The 7,435-nt window shown below is 41.8% G+C and overlaps 1 long non-coding RNA gene across 1 annotated transcript; it reads right to left on the bottom strand.

The window, feature by feature from the left end:
- Positions 1 to 336: 336 nt before the first annotated feature.
- LOC142488574 (uncharacterized) lies at positions 337 to 3,493 on the bottom strand. Its single transcript, XR_012799507.1, has 2 exons — positions 3,299 to 3,493; positions 337 to 1,311 (listed from the first exon to the last, which is right to left on the bottom strand). It is a non-coding gene; the product is annotated as an uncharacterized LOC142488574 (long non-coding RNA).
- Between the last annotated feature and the right edge of the window lie 3,942 nt (positions 3,494 to 7,435).

Below are 7,435 nucleotides of genomic sequence, written 5' to 3'. Positions count from 1 at the left end.
ATGAATTGAATTAAGACCCCCTGCTCAAACCCAGCTGGCAGGGACTGGTTTCTCTGGTCCCCCAATAGTACAGTTCCGTACGCAATCCAGGGGGAGCATGAAAGGGAAACAAAACAAAACACAATCTAAGTGTAGACAATATAGCAATTGTGAATTCACTCTGTAATATATCTTGGCTCCTATGCACAGCCTACTCACAAGATTCTAGTTTTAAAAGGGCAACAGGGAGCAGTGTGTGGACGAGAAGACGGGCTTCTGGTTCAGAGCAAATGAAGACCTCCAATCCCAGCAACACAGTGATGCATGAAAAAAAGAAGAAGTATCCATAGTGCAGACTGATCTTAAAAAACGTAACTTTATAGGACTTAAGAAATGCGAACAATCAAATAGTGAATATATCACAACATTGTGATAGAAGAGAGTCACTGTTGACACCTGGCTCAATCCCCTCCTCCGGTTCTCGATCGATACGTGAGGCACCTCTGTAGCAGCTCACTGCTTCCTGGTCTCTCTCAAGGGGAGTTGCGTCACGTCACTTCCGGTTGTTCGCGATATGTCATTTCCGGTTTCGGATTCGGGGTCTGCAGTCTCTGTAACTGCTTCTCTCCTCCTGTGGGCGGCTACCACTCTACGCATTTCGCCAATCCGATGCGTGGCTTCCTCCGGAGTGTACCGCCCCCTCCCACCTAGCACATTAATATACCCTACGTAATTAGCAACTTTAAAAAGCATCTGCTCCATCAAGTCTGCACTGAGCACTACCAATGATAATCAATTAGCATTTATATCTTTATATAAAAAATGGGGATCAGGACTGGGTAATTAGATCCCAAAAATTGGTACTTAATGTACATATAGATCAAAAGAGAAAAAGAGTAGGGAACAATAAATAAAACAATCGGGGTTTGACCAAATCTAAAAAAACTTTAGTATAAAATCAATGTATGTGTAAAAATGATTAAAAAAGAGAATACAAAAAAGAATACAAAAAAAAAAAAAAGAGTACAAAAAAAGGGGGATTATGAATGAGCCAGCCAGTACAAAAAGCGGGTAGCCGTAGTATTAATAATAATACTACATGGAGGGTATCAGAAGAGTACAAAAGATGTAAATGTATTGATTACATGGACATGTTATACAATTCTATGCAAAAAGATGCACGCCGCACTATACACATATCTTTGGGACATATTAACCCTATACACATGTCTTTGGGATACATTAGCAAAGGGGGGAGAATTAACCACAGGGACACAAAAGAAAGAACAAGGACCTATTGATCTACATAGATTCTAATGATCCTACAAGGAACTGCGGAAACACAGGAGAAAGGAAAAAGAAGGACAAGATTAGCAAAATAACATAACTTATACACAGAAATGGTGCAATCTCTATTTCCATGTTAAGGCCTCTGGGGTGAGGGTCCGCAACCTGTGTATCCAAAAAGATTCTCTCTTAATGAGTTCCAAACTGCGATCCCCCCCGCGCCAGTGGCCTGGAATGTGTTCTATGGCCATGTAGGTCAGACCTGTAGTGTCCCCCTGGTGTTTCTCCATAAAATGGTTGGATAGACTGAGCGTGGTAAGTTGCCTCTTGATGCTGCTGAGGTGTTCTATAATTCTGACCCTAACCGGTCTTTCAGTCGTCCCTACATACTGTAGTTTACAAGGACATTCCAGGAGGTACACCACATGGTCCGACCTACATGTTAAACATGACTCCACTTTAAAAACCTCTCCTGTAATATTAGAGGAAAAATCTATTTTGTTCGTGGATTTAAATTGACATACTCTGCATGTCTTACATTCATAGAATCCTTTATTCTGTTGCAACTAATTTACTGGTTTGGTTTTCCTTTTTAAAGCGCTGGGTGCTAATCTGTCTTTTAAATTACAAGCCTTCCTGAAGATTATGTTCGGGTTTTCTGGAATTTCTCCTCCCAGAATGGGGTCATTCCTTAGGATGCCCCAATGTTTAGTTATTATCTATTGAGCACCCACTACCTATAATATCATACTGCCTACCTCGATCATATGAAGTGTAAGCCTGCTCCTGCGGCCTGAAATATGTGGGGAAGACTAAGCGGGAATTGAGAAAAAGAGTCCTAGAACATCTGGGCTCCATCCGCAATGCAGCAGACACCCCAGTCTCCAGACATATACGTTATGTACATGATGGAGACAGTAGTAATCTAACCTTCCAGGGAATCGAACACATTACACCACAGATCAGAAAAGGCAACTGGGATAAAAACTGTTACAGTGTGAGGCAAGGTGGATATACCTACTCAATACACATTATCCAGTGGGCCTAAATGAAGGCTTTGTATATACACCAGGGTGTAGAGACATCATGTAAAACCAACTCTCATCCACAACATGCCTATAACTATTACCATCAGGAGTTATCACTTCTGTATCCACACCTACCTCCAGTAACATCATACTATCATCATGATTAAATTTATGATTAATATCACTCATACATGGACACTGCAGCTAAACAGATAAACAGACCACTAGACATACAGTATAAGACTTATCAAGTCACTAAGAGATCTCTGGTGGGTTATCAGTATGATACTATTATAAATCCAGTACTTTGGTCTATGACCTGCGCTTTTCAATCTCTAACACTGCTAGTTGCAGTACATCTGCGCCACCACTACCGTAGCAATATAAGAAACAGCGTCTCTAGGTTGCCATAGCAACTTACACGTATAAAGGGGCCGACTGAGACGCGGCTACGCCCACCCCAGATGAAGTCGCAGTAGGCGATGAAACGGACGTCACGTCGGGTTTTTTAATGTTACGTTGTATAAGATGAAGCAGCCCTAGTGCCTCGTACTCTGAGTTGGGAATAAAATATTGATTTTCCTTTAGTGCCGAGTTCTATACCAGTGACGGTGACCCGCAGGCAGCTACTACTATGTCACAACAGCATCGCGTTCTATTAGTATCCATACCGCCATGTACTCACCGAGCTATGTATACCAGGACCATATGAATAACCAAGCATAGGCACAAGACAGATTGTATATCAGCGCCGGTCTCTAACCAGCGACGGGAGTACACGGACGGCCAGTACCACGTGACCAAGGTCACGAGTCCTAACAAATGACCCGCCGTCAGAATATATTTAAATAAAACTAACTGCTTGATATGCACTGCCGGTTAGACCATACATTGATCTGTCTGTAGTGTCGAGCTCTATACCAGCGATGGTGACTCGCCGCCAGCTACTAATATATGAAAACAGCAGCGCGTTCTACTAATAGCCACACTGCTAAAGTACTCACCAAGTTGTATATACCGTGTTGGTCTGAGCAACCGAGCACAGACATAAGCCAGACTCTACATCAGTGCCTGTCTCTAAATCAGCGACGGGAGTGCACGGGCGGTCAGTACCATGTGACCTAGTTTGAAAGTCCCAATAGATGACACGCCGTTAAAGTATACCAAAGTCACAACAAACACACCATAAGGCACAAACATCATTGCCATAATAGTGACACATGAGAACAATATATGTACACCCTATGTCTGTTGAGTTATAGTTTGGCATTCGTAACTGACATAATTTTAGACCTCATGATTACTGCCAACTAGTAAACACCTAGCCACATACCTGGCATCAGCAGTACATACAAGGATATATCCCACTGCACTAGCTATTGGTACACCCATATGTACTACTACTAAAATATTTACACTACAGGTACGGCTATATGGGTTATTACTATATATGGATGAAGTGGGTATACAATAAATTAATTATACACTGGATGTTTTATTCTCTGAACATGTTCAACTATTAGATATCACCATGTCTCGATTTCATGACAGTATAAGCATATCAGTCATGATTCCTCCCTGCTAGTAATTACGTATGTCCACTCCAATACAGAGCAGACAGATCTAGCAGGTCTCTATATATATAGGACAACATCACTGACTCATCTCCTCTTACCAATATTAGGTTAATATAAAGGTATATTAATACCTCACCTAGGATACTATCCAAGAGGTCAAAAATCAGCTACAGGGGAACATAAAAAGAGACAAACATTACACCTTACCTCACTTAGAGTCCATACACTAGGGAGACACCAGGAGCTTCTATGGTTTTTAAATAAGTTTTAATAATGATTAAATAAAATTTCTATGTTGTATGTTTAGCGCACTATAGGACCAGGATCTAATGTAACTCAGGCCTGCGGTGCGCCCTAGTGGGGATCTTTCTGTGTGTTCTTTACACACACACATCCCTTTTATCCAAAATGCATAACCTTACATTTATCTGTATTAAACCTCATCTGCCATTTACCTGCCCACGTTTCCAGTCTCTCCAAGTCCTTCTGAAGAGAAATTACATACTGCTCTGATTCTATTACCTTACACAATTTAGTATCATCAGCAAAGATGGAGACTTTGCTCTCAATGCCAACCTCAAGGTCACTAATAAACAAGTTAAAAAGCAGGGGTCCCAGTACGTATCAAAAGCCTTTGCAAAATCTAAGTAGACCACATCAACTGCATTACCCTGGTCTAAATTCCTACTTACCTCCTCAAAGAAACAAATAAGGGTAGTTTGGCATGATCTATCCTTCATAAATCCATGCTGACTATTACTAATAATTTTGTTTTCCATTAGGTATTCCTGAATATTATCCCGTATTAAACCTTCAAGTAGTATTCCTACTATTGAAGTCAGGCTTACAGGTCTGTAATTTCCCGGTTGTGATCTAGTTCCCTTTTTAAATATAGGCACCACATCTGCTTTACGCCAATCTTGTGGTACTGAGCCTGTGGAAATGTCCTTGAATATTAAATATAATGGTTTGGCTATTAATGAGCTTTACTCCTTGAGAACTCTTGAATGTATGCCATCAGGGCCATATATAATTTTTGTAATTATTATTCATGTGTAATGACACGTTTCGAAATACATATAATCTTAATACTGTACAGTACATTTGTTTAAAAGGAGTAAAATATCTCGTCATGTATGTATGTATGTCTTTATTTATATAGCACCATTAATGTACATATAAATAACAAATAATACAAATAACTGATCGTGGAAATAAGTGCTTCAGCCATAAAAGTAGCATTTAGGAAAAGGAGTCCCTGCTCCAAAGAGCTTACAATCTAATTGGTAGGAGGAACATACAAATACAGTAGGAGGGCATACTGGTAAGTGCATCTGCAAGGGGCCAAGCTTTGTGTCATGTGTATAGTGTTAGCCACATGGCTACTCATATGCTTCGTCAAGTAGGTGTGTTTCATGGTGTGTCTTAAAGGTGGATAGAGAGGGTGCTAGTCGGGTATTGAGGGGAAGAGGTGTTGGGCAGTCAGTGAGAAAGGTTTAAGGTGGTAGAGGGCTTTATATACAAAGGGGGTAGAGAGGAGACATCCTTGAGCAGAACGCAAGAGTCGGGATGGTGTATAGCGACAAATTAGGTCTGAGAGTAAGGAGGGGCAAAAGAGTGAAAGCTTTAAAACTGAGGAGGAGAATTGAATGTGTGAAACAAGATTTGATAGGAAGCCAGGAGAGCGATTTCAGCAAGGGAGATGCCGAGACAGATTTAGGAAAGAATAGAGTGATTCTCGCAGCAGCGTTTAGGATAGATTGTAAGGGAGACAGGTGAGAGGCAGGCAGGCCGGACAGCAGGAGGTTACAGTAATCGAGATGGGAGAGAATGAGGGCCTGTGTCAGAGTTTTAGCAGTCGAGCAACAGAGGAAAGGCATATCTTTGTGATATTACAGAGTGAAAAGCGACAGATTTTAGATACGTTTTGAATGTGAGAGGAGTGAGACTGGAGTCGAGTGTGACCCTTAGGCAGCGTGCTTGGGCTACTGGGTGAATGATAGTACTTCCAACAGTAATTTGGAAGGAGGAAATAGGGCCAGGTTTGGGAGGAAGCATGAGGAGCTCTGTTTTTGCCATGTTAAGTTTCTGTTGGCGTGGGGCCATCCAGGATGATATTGCAGAGAGACATTCAGAAACATTGGTCTGTACAGCAGGTGTAAGGTCAGGGGTCGAAAAGTAATTTGTGTGTATCAGCATAGAGGTGATATCGGAACCCAAGATATGTGATTAGGTCACCTAGAGAGAGTGTGTACAGAGAAAAGAGGAGAGGTCCAAGGAGAGAGGGCTGTGATACCCCCACAGAGAGGTTGATAGAGGAGGAGGTATTAGCAGAAGAGACGCTGAAAGTATGATGGGGAGAGGTAAGAGGAGATCCAGGATAGAGCTTTGTTATGAATGCCAAGAGTAGGGTGACTGTGAATTAGAAGAGGGTGGCCCACAGTATCTGCAGAGAGGTCAAGTAGTACTGTATGAGCAGAGTGTAATGACCACTGTCATTGGCAGCATGGAGGTCATTAGTTATTTTAGTGAGGGCTGTTTCAGTTAAGTGAGCAGTTTACAAGCCAAATTGTAGAGGGTCTAGGAGAGAATTGGTGTTTAGAAAATGGAGCAAGCGAGAGAATATAAGACTTTCAAGGAGATAAGATGCAAAAGGCAGGAGGGAGACAGGTCGATAGTTAGAAAGACAGTTAGGGTAAGGTTCTGTTTTCGAGTAATGGAATGACTGTTGTATGTTTGAAGGAGGAGGGCAAGGTACCAGAGTAGGGGGAGGTATTAGAAATGTGTGTGAGCATAGGGATAATAGTAGGAGCAAGAGGTTTTAAGAGATGGGAGGGAATGGGGGTCAGGGGGGCAAGTGGTAGAGGAGAAGAGGAGAGCAACAGTGCCACATCCTACTCTGTGACCGCGGAAAAAAAGTCAAGGAAGGCAGGAGAAGAGTTAGAAAGAGGTGTAAGAAGGGAGGAGGAAACAGAGGGATGTCCTGACATATGGATTCCACCTTTTCCTTGAAATAGTGAGCAAAGTCCTGAGGTGAGACGGAGGAGGAATAAAAAGCAACTGAGGGTGGTCTGAGCAGGGAGTAAAAGACAGAGAAGAGTCGGCATGGGTTAGACTTGTCCATGTTGATTAGTGAAGAAAAGTAGGTTTGTTTAGCCTGGGAGAGGGCAGAGTTGAAACAGATGTGAGTACCACAAGAATAAAGATGATACTGGAAACCACATAACTACATAAGTTCACAAACAGAAGAAATGTAGATGTCTGAGCATAGAGCCTTGTGGGGTTCATAATGAAAGTAAAACTTGATAGGAGGCAGTAACAAAAAAGGAATCACTTATGGAAAATGTAGACACAATGGGGTCTATTCATTAAACCTCAATAAAATCAGTGCATTGGCGAGCAACTTTGCATTGTTTTACTGCACTCTAAAACATGTGTGTCAACACTGTATTCACTAAGAAAAAACACAATTTTTTGCTTTAATGCGAATTTTAAGAATAGTGTACAGGAGCAGGGGGTCTTCTAAGCTGAACCGCATTAATTTCAGCCTTGGGACCCCCTGCT

Source organism: Ascaphus truei, chromosome 2, assembly GCF_040206685.1.
Source record: "Ascaphus truei isolate aAscTru1 chromosome 2, aAscTru1.hap1, whole genome shotgun sequence".
Taxonomy (NCBI): domain Eukaryota; kingdom Metazoa; phylum Chordata; class Amphibia; order Anura; family Ascaphidae; genus Ascaphus; species Ascaphus truei.
The sequence above is the reverse complement of the archived record's forward strand: the minus strand, read 5'-3'. Positions and strand labels throughout refer to the sequence as shown.